General features: G+C 45.1%; 1 pseudogene; it reads right to left on the bottom strand.

Annotated features, from left to right (window-relative positions):
- Window positions 1-11325: 11325 nt before the first annotated feature.
- On the bottom strand, window positions 11326-15798 carry LOC132900300 (keratin, type I cytoskeletal 13-like; annotated as a pseudogene).
- Between the last annotated feature and the right edge of the window lie 658 nt (window positions 15799-16456).

Genomic DNA, 16456 nt, shown 5'->3' with positions numbered 1-16456 from the left:
GCTTCACACTGAAGGGCTTCACACTGAAGGGCTTCACACTGAAGGGCACTACACTGAAGGGCTTCACACTGAAGGGCACTACACTGAAGGGCTTCACACTGAAGGGCACTACACTGAAGGGCTTTACACTAAAGGGCACTACACTGAAGGGCTTCACACTGAAGGGCACTACACTGAAGGGCTTCACACTGAAGGGCTTCACACTGAAAGGCACTACACTGAAGGGCTTCACACTGAAGGGCACTACACTGAAGGGCTTCACACTAAAGGGCACTACACTGAAGGGCTTCACACTGAAGGGCACTACACTGAAGGGCTTCACACTAAAGGGCACTACACTGAAGGGCTTCACACTGAAGGGCACTACACTGAAGGGCTTCACACTAAAGGGCACTACACTGAAGGGCTTCACACTGAAGGGCACTACACTGAAGGGCTTCACACTAAAGGGCACTACACTGAAGGGCTTCACACTGAAGGGCACTACACTGAAGGGCACTACAGTGAAGGGCTTCACACTGAAGGGCTTCACACTAAAGTGCACTACACTGAAGGGCTTCACACTGAAGGGCACTACACTGAAGGGCACTACAGTGAAGGGCTTCACAATAAAGGGCACTACACTGAAGGGCTTCACACTGAAGGGCACTACACTGAAGGGCTTCACACTGAAGGGCACTACACTGAAGGGCTTCACACTAAAGGGCACTACACTGACGGGCACTAAACTGAAGGGCTTCACACTGAAGGGCACTACACTGAAGGGCTTCACACTTAAGGGCACTAAACTGAAGGGCTTCACACTGAATGGCTTCACACTGAAGGGCACTACACTGAAGGGCACTACACTGAAGGGCTTCACACTGAAGGGCACTACACTGAAGGGCTTCACACGGAAGGGCACTACTCTGAAGGGCTTCACACTGAAGGGCTTCACACTGAAGGGCACTACACTGAAGGGCTTCACACTAAAGGGCACTACACTGAAGGGCTTCACACTGAAGGGCACTACACTGAAGGGCTTCACACTAAAGGGCACTACACTGAAGGGCTTCACACTAAAGGGCACTACACTGAAGGGCTTCACACTGAAGGGCACTACACTGAAGGGCTTCACACTAAAGGGCACTACACTGAAGGGCTTCACACTGAAGGGCACTACACTGAAGGGCTTCACACTAAAGGGCACTACACTGAAGGGCTTCACACTGAAGGGCACTACACTGAAGGGCTTCACACTAAAGGGCACTACACTGAAGGGCTTCACACTGAAGGGCACTACACTGAAGGGCTTCACACTAAAGGGCACTACACTGAAGGGCTTCACACTGAAGGGCACTACAGTGAAGGGCTTCACACTGAAGGGCTTCACACTAAAGTGCACTACACTGAAGGGCTTCACACTGAAGGGCACTACACTGAAGGGCACTACAGTGAAGGGCTTCACACTAAAGGGCACTACACTGAAGGGCTTCACACTGAAGGGCACTACAGTGAAGGGCTTCACACTGAAGGGCACTACACTGAAGGGCTTCACACTGAAGGGCACTACACTGAAGGGCTTCACACTAAAGGGCACTACACTGAAGGGCACTAAACTGAAGGGCTTCACACTGAAGGGCACTACACTGAAGGGCTTCACACTTAAGGGCACTAAAATGAAGGGCTTCACACTGAATGGCTTCACACTGAAGGGCACTACACTGAAGGGCACTACACTGAAGGGCTTCACACTGAAGGGCACTACACTGAAGGGCTTCACACTGAAGGGCACTACTCTGAAGGGCTTCACACTGAAGGGCACTACACTGAAGGGCTTCATACTGAAAGGCACTACACTGAAGGACTTCACACTGAAGGGCTTCACACTGAAGGGCACTACACTGAAGGGCTTCACACTGAAAGGCACTACACTGAAGGACTTCACACTGAAGGGCTTCACACTAAAGGGCACTACACTGAAGGGCACTACACTGAAGGGCACTAAACTGAAGGGCTTCACACTGAATGGCTTCACACTGAAGGGCACTACACTGAAGGGCACTACACTGAAGGTGAAGCTTTTATTCAGACCTCAAACACATTAAAAAGCACAATATTCATTCTGAGTTGTAGCTGTTTTTTAAAAAAATAAGTCAGTTTGAGTTTACACCATCACACAGCGGGATCACCAAATGGTCACATTCTAATTAATTTATGTTGAATTCCATCAGATTTGGGTGTAATTTTTTTAACTTCTCGGTCAAAAAGCCAACATAACTTTTGCATATTGCTAAAATATGACATCTCTAGAAGGTATAACCTTAATTTGAACTCATTTGAAGAGTGAGCCTGAGAAGAAAATTCGATTTTTCGTTTGCCAGTAAATCGCCTTGTTGTCAAGTGGTCCTGAAGGAATGTCCTCGATTGCTGTCACAAACATCCTCTTAATCCGGAAATTTAAAGAGATGAAGTGTTTGATATCTGGTTTAAACAAATATGGTGTTGAGTGAGTAATTGGAATCTGGAATTTTACTCTGCGAGCCAAGTTTTGGGACCGGCGTATTTTACATTGTTTTCAGCCTGCGTGATGGCGAAATCAAAATTCTCAATTTTTTCACAAAATTTGATTTGCTTTGAAAAATAATACCCAGAACCTTCAAGAACTCATCAATATTTACCTACAAACTCAAAATGAGGGTAGGTTAGGTTTTGACTTGTGGCCACCATTTGCTCGATTTTTCTGTGCATTCGCTCTTAAAAACATTTGGTACCTGGGTATTAGTGCTGCCTACAGCACCTAATGAGATGCAGCTGAAGACAGGGAGTTTCTCCACCAAGCTTCTTTTGCAGCAGTCCACTCCCCCATACGCACCACCTATTACAGATGTCCCATCACTCCAGTAACTACTGGTGTGATCAGTGGAGTAACCCCCATCACAGAGAAGCTATAGGTGGTGTTTACATTAGACCGTATCAGCGGATCATCAGATTAACGTTTTTAAAATGATTCGCGTGCACACAGCAACGCCAATACACGATTCGCATGCACACAGCAACGCCAATACACGGATACGCTAATCACATGACTAATTAGACGGCACGTCACATGATCCCAGTGCATATCGGGCATGCGCAAGTCACTCACCACTTGCAAGTGGAAGGATGGCAAGCGAACACCTTCTCCAGCAGATAAACACACCTGGCTGTGATGTTCATGTTCTCACTGAGTTTAAGCGCCTGAAGGAGGTAAATAAGTTGAAATGTGTAAATAAACCTCAGTGTGGCTCAGCGCTTCCTCCTGCGCTCCAAATCACTCCACCCTGAACAGCGAGTGCCCTCTGGAGGATGCGCACTCCGGCCCTGCGCAGCTCACAGAGCGCGCGAGTGAAGCGCACGAGCAGTGATTCGGGACTGAGCCGCTGTGTGTGTGATCCCAACGCCAGCGAATCAGGAAGGTGGATGTCACAGTGACGTTGTCCAGTGACGACGTCAGCTAGAGCTCAGCACTGCGTTTCCTCGTTCCTCAATGTTTACACAGCACCGGATCAGATACGAACTGGGTTGAATACGTGGGCCCTGGCAGATTCAAGTTGTTCCACCTGTGGAGTCGCTTCCCGGCATTTTAATGTGCATGGACAGTGCATCCACGACGAAAATGAGATGGATACGGTCTAATGTAAACACCACCTTAGTCCTTCAGCAGTTACAAAGAAACCTTTGTCTGTTTCACATACAGTACAGTGAAATTTCCTGCCATAACCAAGCTTGTTAGGAAGCTGGGGTCAGAGCACAGGGTCAGGTGTGATACAGACCCCCAGTACAGAGAGAGTTTAGGGCCTTGATCAAGCTTTAACCATTGAGCTGCCAACACCCAGCAGGTACATCTGTTCTGTATGTGGCTGATCTAAGCCAAGTCCTTCACTCAGAAGCTCTTTTGCAAAATGAACCTGATCATTATGAAGAGATTCTGAACATTACATCTGTCTCCAGGGTCAGTGATGTCATTTTTCATATCAGTAGATATCTATTTTACATTCTCAGGCATGTGTTTTGCTATCTCTGCCAATTCTTTGGACAATCTACACTCAAGTGAAGTCAAGTGTATTTGTACAGTGCTTTTAACACCACACATTGTTGCCAAGCAGCTTTACAGAATGATCTACAGAGATGATCTACAAAGGTTCTGGAACCAAGATGAACCTCAACCAAAATGATGGAAAGTCCAAAGTGTGGAGAAAGAAAGGATTTGCTCATGATATGAGCTCATGGGTGAAGCACGGTGGTGGTAGTGTCATGGCTTGGGCTTCATGGCTGCTTCTGGAACAGACTCACTGATCTTTATTGATGAGGAACTCATGATGGTATCAGCAGAATGAATTCAGGTATCTACAGAAACATCCATCCATCCATCTTCTACCGCTTATCCGGATCTGGGTCATGGGGGTAGCAGCCTAAGCAGAGCAGCCCAGACTTCCCTCTCCCCAGCCACCTCCACCAGCTCTTCCGGGGGAATACTGAGGCGTTCCCAGGCCAGCCGAGAGATTTAATCTCTCCAGAGTGTCCTGGGTCTGCCCCGGGGTCTCCTCCCAGTGGAGCATGCCCAGAAAACCTCCCTTGGGAGGTGCCCAGAGGACATCCTAACAAGGTGCCTGAACCACCTCAACTGACTCCTTTCGATGTGGAGGAGCAGTGGTTCTACTCCCAGTCTCTCCTGAATGACCAAGCTTTTCACCCTGTCTCTAAGGGAGAGCCCAGCCACTCTGCGGAGAAAACTCATTTCTACCGCTTGTATCCGCAATCTCATTCTTTCGGTCACTACCCATAGCTCGTGACCATAGGTGAGAGTGGGAATGTAGATGGACCAGTAAATTGAGAGCTTTGCCTTTTGGCTCAGCCCTCTTTTTACCACAACAGACTGGTTTAGCATCTGTATCACTGCTGAAGCTGCCCCAATCCTTCTGTCCAACTCCCGCTCCCCCTTACCCTCACTCGTGAACAAAACCCCGAGATTCTTAAACTCCTTCACTTTAGGTAGCAACTCCCCCCAGACCTGGAGTAGGCAGTCTGCCTGTTTCCAGCTGAGCCCCATGGACACTGACTTGGAAGTGTTGATCCTCATCGCAGCTGCTTCGCACTTGGCTGCAAACTGTCCCAGCGCATGCTGTAAGTCACAGATTGATGAAGCCAACAGGACTACATCATCCACAAAAAGCAGAGACGTGATCCTGATGCCACCAAACCGGACACCCTCCACCCCTTGGCTGCACATAGAAATTCTGTCCATAAAAGTTATGAACAGAACCGGTGACAAAGGGCAGCCCTGCTGGAGTCATGTAGACCGATTGGGCAAACTCCCATGCACCCTCCAGTACCCTTGCAAGGGTAAAGAGCTGGTCCAGTGTTCCATGACCAGGATGAAAACTGCATTGTTCCTCCTGAATCTGAGGTTTGACTATTGACTGGACTCTCCTCTCCAGCACCCCAGCATAGGCTTTCCCAGAGAGGCTGAGAAGTGTGATCCCCTATAGTTGGAACACACTCTCTGGTCCCCCTTTTTAAAAAGGGGGACCACCACCCCAGTCTGCCAATCCAGAGGCACTGTCCCCGACCTCCATGCAATGTTGAAGAGGCGTGTCAGCCAAGACAGCCCAACAACATCCAGTGCCTTCAGGAACTCAGCCCCTGTGATAGGCGAGTCCTCCCAAGCACCCTCAGACTCTGCGTCCTCCTCGGACAACATGAAGGTGGGATTGAGGAGATCCTCAAAGTATTCCTTCCACCGTTGGATGATGTCCTCAGTTGATGTTAACAGTAGGGACAGAGGACTGTTTTCCTTTCCTGAGCTGCCGGATGGTTTGCCAGAATCTCTTCGAGGCTGACCGAAAGCCACTTTCCATGGCCTCTCCGAACTCCTCCCACACCCGAGTTTTTGCTTCAGTGACTGCCAGAGCCACATTCCGCTTGGCCTGTTGGTATCTGTCAGCTGCCTCTGGAGACCCACAGGCTAACCAAGCCCAGTAGGATTCCTTCTTCAGCTTGACAGCTCCCCTCACCACAGGTGTCCACCAGCGGGTTCAGGGATTACCGCTATGACAGGCACCAACAATCTTGCAGCCACAGCTCTGCACGGCCACCTCAGCAATGGAGGTGCGGAACATGGTCCACTCGGACTCAATGTCCCCATCCTCCCCCGGTATGCAGTTGAAGCTCTGCTGGATGTGACAGTTGAAGATCCGACAGACGGGAGCCTCCACCAGATGTTCCCAGCATACCCTCACTACTCGTTTGGGCCTGCCCGGTCTATCTGGCCTCCTCCCCCGCCATCTGATCCAGCTCACCACCAGGTAGTGATCAGTTGACAGCTCTGCTCCTCTCTTCACCCGAGTGTCCAAGACATATGGTTGTAGAGCAGATGAAACGACTACAAAGTCAATCATCGATCTGCGGCCTAGAGTGTCCTCATGCCACATGGACTTATGGACACCCTTATGCTAGAACATGGTATTCGTTATGGCCAAACCATGCATGGCACAAAAGTCCAACAACTGAACACCACGCAGATTCAGCTCAGGCAGGCCATTCCTCCCAATCACACCCCTCCAGGTCTCACTGTCTTTGCCCATGTGAGCATTGAAGTCCTCAAGTAAAACAATGGAGTCCCCTCGTGGTGCACTGTCTAGCACCCCACTCAAGGACTCCAAGAAGGCCGGGTATTCCAAACTACCATTTGGTGCATAAGTGCAAACCCAAAGGCGCAGGGAAATGACCATCTCATTCACTGGGGAGAACTCCGATGCTAGCATGCCAAACTGGGGGGTTACCAATAGCCCTACCCCTGCCTGGTGCCGCTTACCCTTGGCAACTCCAGCATAAATGAGAGTCCAACCCCTCTCCAGGAAATTGGTTCCAGGGCCCAAGCTATGTGTTGAAGTGAGCCCAGCTAAATCTAGTCGGTACCGTTCAATCTCACGCACAAGCTCAGGCTCCTTTCCCACCAGAGCGGTGACATTCCATGTCCCAAAAGCCAGTTTTGTCAGCTGGGGATCAGTACACCAGGGCCTCCACCTTTGGCTGCCACCCAATCCACAGTGCACTGGACCCTTATGGCACCTCCTGCAGGTGGTGGGTCCACAGGAGAGTGGACCCACCACTCATTTGGGCTGGGCCTGGCCGGGCCCCACAGATATAGGCCCAACCACCAGGCATTCGCCGATGAGCCCCTCCCCCAGGCCTGGCTCCAGGGTGGGGCCCTGGTCTCCCTGGTCTGGGCGAGGGTACTCGGAGACCTGTTTTTTCTTTCATAAGGGTCCTTTTTGAACCACTCTTTGTTGTGTTAGGACTGTTAATGTTATAGTCATGTTGTCTGTTGTTGCCCAAATGAGAGTGGGTTCCCGTTTGAGTCTGGTTCCTCTCGAGGTTTCTTCCTCATGTCGTCTGAAGGAGTTTTTCCTTCCCACTGTCACCACAGGCTTGCTCAATTGGGATAGAGTAGGGATAAAATTAGCTCATATTTTAAGTCGTTCAAATTCTGTAAAGCTACTTTGCGACAATGTTTATTGTTAAAAGCATTATACAAATAAACTTGACTTGACTTGACTTGACTTGGCTCTTCATCTGACCTCTCATCTAGGACCTGTTTGCCTTGGGAGACCATACCAGGGGCAATTGCCCTGACAACATAGCTCCTAGAATCCCTGAGGCACTCAAACCCCTCCACCACGTTAAGGTGGAGATTCAAGGAGGGGATCTACAGAAACATTCTGTCTGATAATTTACACAGAAATGCATCCAATCTAACTGGGAGGAGCTTCATCAAGCAGCAAGACAACGACTCAAAACACACTGCAACACAACACAGGACTTCATCGGGGGAACAGTGGAAGGGTTTAGACTGGACGAGTACATCAGCAGATCTGAACCCACCTGAGCAGCATTTCACCTCTTGGAAAGGAGACTGAAGGGAGAACCCCCCCAAAACACACAACTACTGAAAGGAGCTGCAGTACACACCTGGAAAAGCATCACAGAAGAAGACTGCAGCAGTTTGGTGACGTCAGAGGGTCACCGGCTCTATGCAGTTACTGCAAACAGGCAACACGCAACAAATATTAAGTTTATTTACTTTACGCCTATCTGCTTATTTAAAAATTGTGTGGTCTGCCACCAAAGGTTTCATGTTCTAAGTTGTTTAACATACGTATCTAGATGTAAATATCATTAGATGAAAGCTGAAAATCTGATATATCGTCTCGTATTCAGCTTTTGATCTCAAATCTAAATGGCTTGTTGAATTGGCCTTACCGTTCCAATACTTTTGGAGGGTCTGTATGTTACCTGGTCAGTGAGTTCATACTGGAGGAATAATGAAACACTTCCGCGGTGCTCCCCAGCCAGCAACTCCAATCCTGGATCCAGCTTAATGAAGTCATCAGGAGGAACCATGGCAGCCAGTTTCAGCTCCTACTCCTCAACTGCCTTCTGCCATGGTGGGGCCCCTCCCTAAGGAGGCTTCAGAAGAGCTGATGCTGACTGGGATGTCATGAGCTAAACATATTACAGATAATACTAGCCTAGCCACACTTTGTCATCATGCTTCAGTCAGATGAAATACAAAGCTTTCTCTGCTGCCTGTTGCAATGCAGCTACCAACGTTCTCAATTCCCTAGTAGTAAATCCAAACCGACCACGCATTACCTTTACCAGTTCTCGGCTAACATAACCACGGCAACCAACAGCAAGGTGATAATACTCTGGATTCCAGCCAGCCTCTCTACAAGCATCAATCAGTTCCTCGTACCGCCTGTACTTCCGGTCTTCTGCATCTCCAAAGTTCTCTTCCCACGGCACTGTTAATTCAAGCAGGATCACTTGCCTGGCATCGACACTTCCCACCTTAGACACTGCCCTTGCTGACTACACTGCACCAGGTATATGTACCTTCTCTCCCATTCCATCCACTTCACCTCATTCACAACCGCATCTCTTCTCTCCTTGTCATTGCTCTGGCAAAATGGTTTGAAGTTATGCGTACCTAGTCCCCTCCTGTCACTTTGAACTGCTCCTATAATGTCTGAATACCTCAAACTACTCATCGCTTTGTCTACCTCTTCCTCTGCATTCCACTTCTTACCAGAGTGCACCTCTGGAGGGTCCTCTCGAATGGCCTGGTCCTTTGAATACCTCAACATCATTACTGTTCTCACCTTACCCACCTTATACTCCTCAAAAATGGATGCAAGAGGTAATTCTAGTTGACCACCCTTCCCATACAGTGCTGTGTTATTAAGCTGTCTTGGAAGTCCGAGCCATTTCCGTATATAAACATTGCATCTCTGCTCAATCCGCTCAACCCTTGAAGCTGCAACCTCATACATCATAATGGGCCACATCAGTCTCGGGTACAGTCCAACCTGAAGACACCGCACCTTGAACTTTCCTGGTAGTTTAGTCTTATCAATACTCCTAAGGCCTTCCTCTGCCTGGTTCAGGATCTCTACTCCTTGGTGACGGTCACTCAGTGTGCCCTTGTACCACCTGCCTAGACTCTTCACTGGTTGTTCTCTCACAGTGGGAATAATGTCTCCAGCTACTGAGAAGCGAATCTCTTTCTGTTTTCCCTTTACAAATTAACAACTCCTCGACTTCTTCGCCTTAAACTTCATCCTCAACCAGGTAACCAGTTCATCTAGCCTTTCTAAAATCTGATGTGCTGCATTCGTAGACTTTGCAAGCATAGTGATATCATCCATAAATGCTCTCAATGGTGTTCTTAACAAAGCAATGTCGGCCTTTGTTGATTTTAACATCATGCTGGTCAGTGAGTTCATACTGTACATAAATAAGTCAGGTCCATAAATATTTGGACAGGGAATAACACACACTTTGCCATGGAATAGCTGAACATCCTACTGTCGAATTACTTTTGGTCATTTAAAAAAAGGGCGGGGTGGAGGCCCACATATAAAGAGTGCTCTAATTCCTCCACTGTTCATCCATTTTAGATGTAAATAGTCTCAATTTAAAAACTGAAATTCTGCATTTTTAAATTTCAAATCCAAAATACTGTGGTAGACAGCTGAAGACTAAAAAACAATAAATGTTGTCAGTGTCTGAATATTTATGGACCTGTCTGTATCTCGTAGAGAAGTTCAATGAAAATGGAATTGTGAGCAATCTACAGGTGATTGAGGCGATGTTTCAACACCTTACAATGGAAAAACTGCTGACTGCTTGCATGTCTGAATATCCAGAGCAATTTAATTTCACCTTAGAAACATTGTTCCTGTTTTTGTCCAACCAAAAGCTGTGAAATCAGTTGTGATTGCTCCGCAACTCTCAGAGCTCATGGAGCTCATGCAGCCATTTTCTTGCCTTCCAATGTTTCTCCTGTCTTCTCCAAAACTTTTTTTTAGCTTTTGTGACAGCCCTAGCGGGCTACCTGTAATTGTTCTCAGTTTCTACTACAGGTATCGCATCTGTGGGCGTGTCTTCTTAACATCTAATTGGCAGCACCGGAGCGCAGTGTTGCCTTCCTATAAGTAGCGCCCTGCTGACCTTCCCAGAAGGAGGCTCTTTATTTTTCTTTCTTTTTTGGCTCAGCTTCTAACTTCCAGGCGGCTGCTCTTTTTCTTTTCTCTTTATTATTGATTGTAACAGACAATATGTACTTCCCATACTACTAGCATTCAATACTCGTTTATATTACGCTGTTGACCATTGATGATCTTTTATAAATCATTTAGTCTAGTTTTGTTGTATCTATTTTTGCTGTTTAAATAAATATAATTAATTGTGCGTACGTCTCCGTCCTCCTTTATTGCCAAGGTGTCCCCTAGGCCTTGACACTTTCGATATATGCTGAATTTAGAAACATGCAGAATAGCAAGCTCTATGAATGATCTGTTTTCAGACTGAAAATATAATTAATGCATCATAATTTTCACTTTTTATGTTTGCATTTTATAACATTCCCATCTCATGATGTCCTTTCTTCATAATCACATTACTTTCTCATTGCTTCTTTTTTCCTCCACTCTTTTTTTTCAATCACTCTGTTCTCCAATTTACTTTAACTCATACTTTGAATAATTTATTTTTATTCTGTCTACAGCCTTCAAGTTAGACCTTATCTAAATTCATTCCATTCTGCTTTATCATTAATTTAAAGTCGAGCTTGGATATCAGTCAGTCTGCTTTATCATGGCTGATGGAAACCTTTATTTTGATGTAAAGATTTTGTGAAAGGACGCACAAATAGAATTGTGAAATCGATGCACTAAATTGATGTAAGCCCCAGCCCCCTGTACCCCAACCAAGGGTGAATAAATATGACACAAACACACATTTAAGAGCTTGAACACTTTATTGATGTTTTCGCATTGCCGTAATTCAGGTTTTTTGGAGGATGTTTGTGTTCTTCTCATTCACTGTGTTTTCTCAGTGTTTCTCTGTGATGGCTCTGGAAGTGCTGCTGACCACTCTGCCGTCCACCACCTCCTCCACCACTGTCACCACTTTTCTGGTGGTGCTCGAGCTGGAGGTGCTGCTGCTGTACACACACACAGAATACATAATGCACTTTACTCTTACTGCACATTTTAATCTAGTTAGCTAACAAGCGAGGTTACACCATAACTTCATAGCAGTGTGTCTTGTACAGAAAGTGAAAAATGGAAACTGTGTCATGCCACTGCAATGCATTCTAGGTAAACTGTGCTTTTGACATCTCACCTTGATGTAGCTTCTCCATCCAGTAGTCTCCTGTACTCGGCGATCTCCAGCTCCAGTCTGGTCTTGATGTCCAGGAGCATCTGATACTCCTGAGATTGGCGACTGAGATCAGCCCGAAGCTGCACCAGCTGCTCCTCCATACTCTCCACCTGCACCTGGAAGCCTGCTAGCATTTGTGCATAGCGAGCCTGTGTGTCTGCTAGTGTGTTTTCCAGGGACGCTTTCTGGAAAGAACAATGTTGACTTGAATAAATGAGGGTTCAAAGCTGGTAATAATCAGTTATAATCCTCCTTAGAATTTCTTTAATAGCAATATTAGCTAGTTTTGTTTGGCATTGCAACCAATGATAGCTAGCTTAAAAAAAGGGGGGGTGGGGGGAAACCCTACCGAAACTAGCTAGTTTTACTAGTATTGCTTCAATCTTGGTTAGCTACAATGGTTGAAACAATGAACCTATAATGCCATCTACATTTTAAACAGTAACATTTCTACAGTAGTAATAATGCAAGCTACGTTCATTTAAGATTGTAAGTACTGTTAATAGTAATGTGTTGTAAGTGACGAATATTAAGTACTGTCATAGTATAGCTGTAATGTGGACTATCTTTGTTTAGCATTCTTAGCAATGTTGGCTAATAAGCAATGACCAATACTAACCAATAGCTTTATTTAGAATTGCTTCTATATTCGTTAACATTGTTATACTTGTTATAGAGTATTAGCTAATTTTTATTTATCATTGCTAGTTTTGCAGAATACCAAAAAGATCTTTATTTTACCATTGCTACACTCAAAATATTAGCTTTTTAAAACACTGTTAAAATAGTAATGGTAACAGTAATTTCCTTTTTAACATTGCTATAGTAATAACGTAAGCTATCATTGTTTAAAATTGTGAATAATATTAGCAAATTTTTCAGTATGACCAATATGATTAATACATATATTTTTTTAATTGCTTGAAAAGTAGTGGATTTGCTGCATTGGCAATGCTAGCCAGTTTCTTTTAAACATCGATTTTTAGCATTGCTAAAGTAGTAATGCTAGCTGATTTTATACAATATAAATGTAGGAATGTTTCTCTTCACCAGGCTGAGTTGTGACTGCAGTTCGATCTCCAGCCCCTGCAGAGTACGCTTCACCTCTGTGATCTCTGATCTGCTGGTCTGGAGTGTCTCTGTGCTGATAGCGACTTCTTTGTTTAGTTCCTCAGTCTGGGAAGTAAAAATATTCATGCCAGGGTTTCACAGGGTTTAACAAGTCTGAAGTTGAAATATGGGTTAAACTCTTGTATAAGAATTTTTTATTTTCCTTTTTACCTTGCTATGGAACCATTGTTCAAGCTCTCGGTTGTTTTTAGCCGTGACGGCTTCATAGTGCTCACGGATCTCTGCGAGGACTTTGCTGAGGTCTTCCTGTGGTTTGGCGTCGACTTCCACATGGACTTGACCACTCATCTGAGACCGTGCAGCAAGGAGGTCCTGTGGAGAAAACAAGGGTAGTGGTGAGGTACGAGGATGTAAAGGCAAGAACTGAAATAGCACAATACATTTTATACAGTTTAGCACTAATCTTATGCTATATTGTTATAACTTATAATGTGATGTCATTTATCACAATGTCTGTTATTGATTTTCCAGCAGTTGCCTGGAACTCAAACCATTAAAACACAATGACAACTCAATTAAAATATGTAGCCTAACTAGCTATCTAGCCCTTATTAAGCATGGTTTGTCCTGTATAGCTAGATTATAAGCAGTAACTAATCTCAGAATCTTGTACAGACAATAACATAAAAAAATCACCTGCGCATGAAACATGTTGCAAAATGGCTGAATAGCCAGCTGCTAGTATCCTGAATCTCATCAGCTAGTTTTCTAGTTTGCTAGCTATCCATGTTTGCATTCTGCAATGTTCCACAAAAAAAAAACTGTAACAAAACTATATCTTCAGTGTTTATTTCACTTCACTGTCAACTTTCAATCAAGTGACTTTTGTAAGCTATGTGATGTCACTTCCTGGATGAGGAGCTCAGAATTATGGAGCACGGCTAACAGGGTGAGGTAGATTTAGCCACCAAAAATGTTGTGCTCTGTTATGTGTAGATAACTATGTTACCTCCTCGTGGTTCTTCTTGAGGAAGACCAACTCTTCCTTCAGACCCTCAATCCTCATCTCCAGATCTGATCTGGCCAATGTCAGCTCATCCAGGACTCTCCTCAGCCCGGCGATGTCACCCTCCACCGACTGCCTCAGCCAACTCATTCTCATACCTGAAACAACAACAACAAAAAAAAAAACCTTTCATATATATACCATTAAACGGCAAACAAATTTGCAAAACTGAGGTCACTATACTTAACTATGGAATTATTAATCGTTAAAAAGCTTAGTTACTCAGTGTGATTGACAAAACACAAAATCAATCTCATTACACTGAAATATGGATGAATTGTTTAATCGTCTCATTATTTTGTGTTGTTTTATAAAAGGGATCTTACTTGACTCGGAAGTCATCAGCAGCGAGCTTGGCATTGTCGATGTTGAGGTAAATGCCTCCATTGACAAGTGTGGCATCCTGGATCTACAGGACGTAAATGAACACATCAACACTGATAAACAGATTAATAAATTTAAACAGGGAGCTGTGAAAAGGAAACCTGAATCTCTGGTGGAATTTCAAACTTGGCCACAGGGCGAGAAGTCACACGAGTGATTCATTCACACAGTAACCTGAGTGTTGTGCAGTGTGTTCTTTTCTTATTCTGAATGGCGGGTGTGGTTGTGTGTGTGTGTGTGTGTGTGTGTGTGTGTGTGTGTGTGTGTGTGTGTGTGTGTGCCCCAGAGGGGGTTCCATTCACCAATACAAAAACAGTGAAAGTGTGTTACCGCTTTTATAACACAGACATGATAATAATGGGTGATTTATTGCTTATTCAATGGAAAACGGCACACCTTAAAACCCCGCCCCCTTACCATGACCCCTTAACTAACCACTATCTAGTGAGGTAGGAGAAACTGAGGAAGTGAGGGCCCTAACTTCATGAGGAATAAGACAGTATTGACAAAGGGGATAATGAGGGGGAGAGTGTCCTATCTTAGTGAGAACAGACATTGTGAAATCTGGAGCCTGTATCCACACTCACCTCTATACCAAGCAGAGAGTTCAGGGTTCAGGGGGATACTGAGGGGGATGAGGGCTTTACTTCAGTGAGGGAGTAAAAGGTTAGCAAGAAAAGGCCATACCATTGTGAAGAAGGATATAATGAAGCACTGAAGATCTGAAGGTGTTACAAGGTAAAATGGGGACAATGAAGAACTGAGGGTCCTAACCTGGAGAGAAGGTCTTAGTGAAGAACCCTGGGTTCTACTATCCTAATGGTGTTAATGAGGAACTGAGGGTCCTAACCTCATTAGGTGAGGATAGAGCTCTACATTTGGAAGACAAAGAAGGTAGTCAGTGAGTGAAGGCTCTACTATGGTGAGTAAGTTTACAGTAAATGAGGTAGGGCCCTACCTTGTTCTGCAGCTCATTGATGGTGACAAAGTATGCAGAGTAGTCTCGGGCCTTGGGTGAAGTCTTGCCTTCAAGGAACTGATGGATCTTCAGCTCCAGTTCAGCGTTGGCCTTCTCCAATGAGCGTACCTTCTCCAGGTAGGAAGCCAGACGTTCATTCAGGTTCTGCATCGTCAGCTTCTTGTTGGCCGAAACATCGATGGCATCACCCAGGCTGAAACCACTTCCGGCCCCTTCAAAGCTTGAGCTGTAGCTTGATGAGTAGCTACCACCTGCACCATAGCCACCTGCACCATAGCCACCTCCACCATAGCCCCCTGCAGCAAAGCCGCCTCCAACTGCAGAGCCGAGGAGTGCTGGGCCGCTGGAGACACGTACACCATGACTAACGGCACCTCCATGAACACTCAGGGCTCTCCCGCTACTGAAACGGCCACCGCCCAAAGAACGGGAGGATGAAGTAGAGGAGTACTTCACAGATGTCATGGTTGTCGTAGTGATGGATTGATGGAGTCTAACTCAGCAACAAACTCAAGAGGGAGCGAGTGATGAGTGAGTGAGGAAATGAAAAGCAGACACCTTTTTATTCAGTTTGGAATGAGGGAGGGAGCAAGAGGGGGGAGGGGCAAATTATATAAAGCTTTATTACACAATGTAGTGAAATTCACACACACACACACACACACACACTGAATGCATTATAATTTTTATGTTCACATAATTTTGCAAGACAGAAAAGCACTACATGAAATATTTTTAATATTCTTTTGGGTAATTTGTACAGTTGGTTTAATTGTTTTCTAATTTTTTCTTTTCATTTGCTTTGCATGTGAGCTACTTTCACTGCTCTCTCTCTCTTTCTCTCTCTCTCTCTCTCACACACACACATTTCTAAACCACACCCAGCGAACTCCAGGTTTAAAATGTCAGTAAAGTGTCATATTCTTAGTTTTAGTGCTCGAACTTTAAATCCTTGTGAAATAAAATTACTTTTTATAACTTCTGTAGCCTATATAATGAACGGTTTATGATTATTATTATGGATATAGTTTTACAATTTATCTTTCTCACACAGTTTCTCAGTTTTTCATTTTTATTTATTCATATTTATATATTTTTGTACCGTATTCAGTGGTGTGTAATGAAGGCAAACACTAACTTTAACCACATTGACACGAATAACAAAATATAAATAACAAAAAGGAATGAATTTTAGGTTGATAATT

Source organism: Neoarius graeffei, chromosome 16 (assembly GCF_027579695.1).
Source record: "Neoarius graeffei isolate fNeoGra1 chromosome 16, fNeoGra1.pri, whole genome shotgun sequence".
Classification (NCBI taxonomy): Eukaryota; Metazoa; Chordata; class Actinopteri; order Siluriformes; family Ariidae; genus Neoarius; species Neoarius graeffei.
This window is presented reverse-complemented; position numbering and strand designations above follow the sequence as displayed.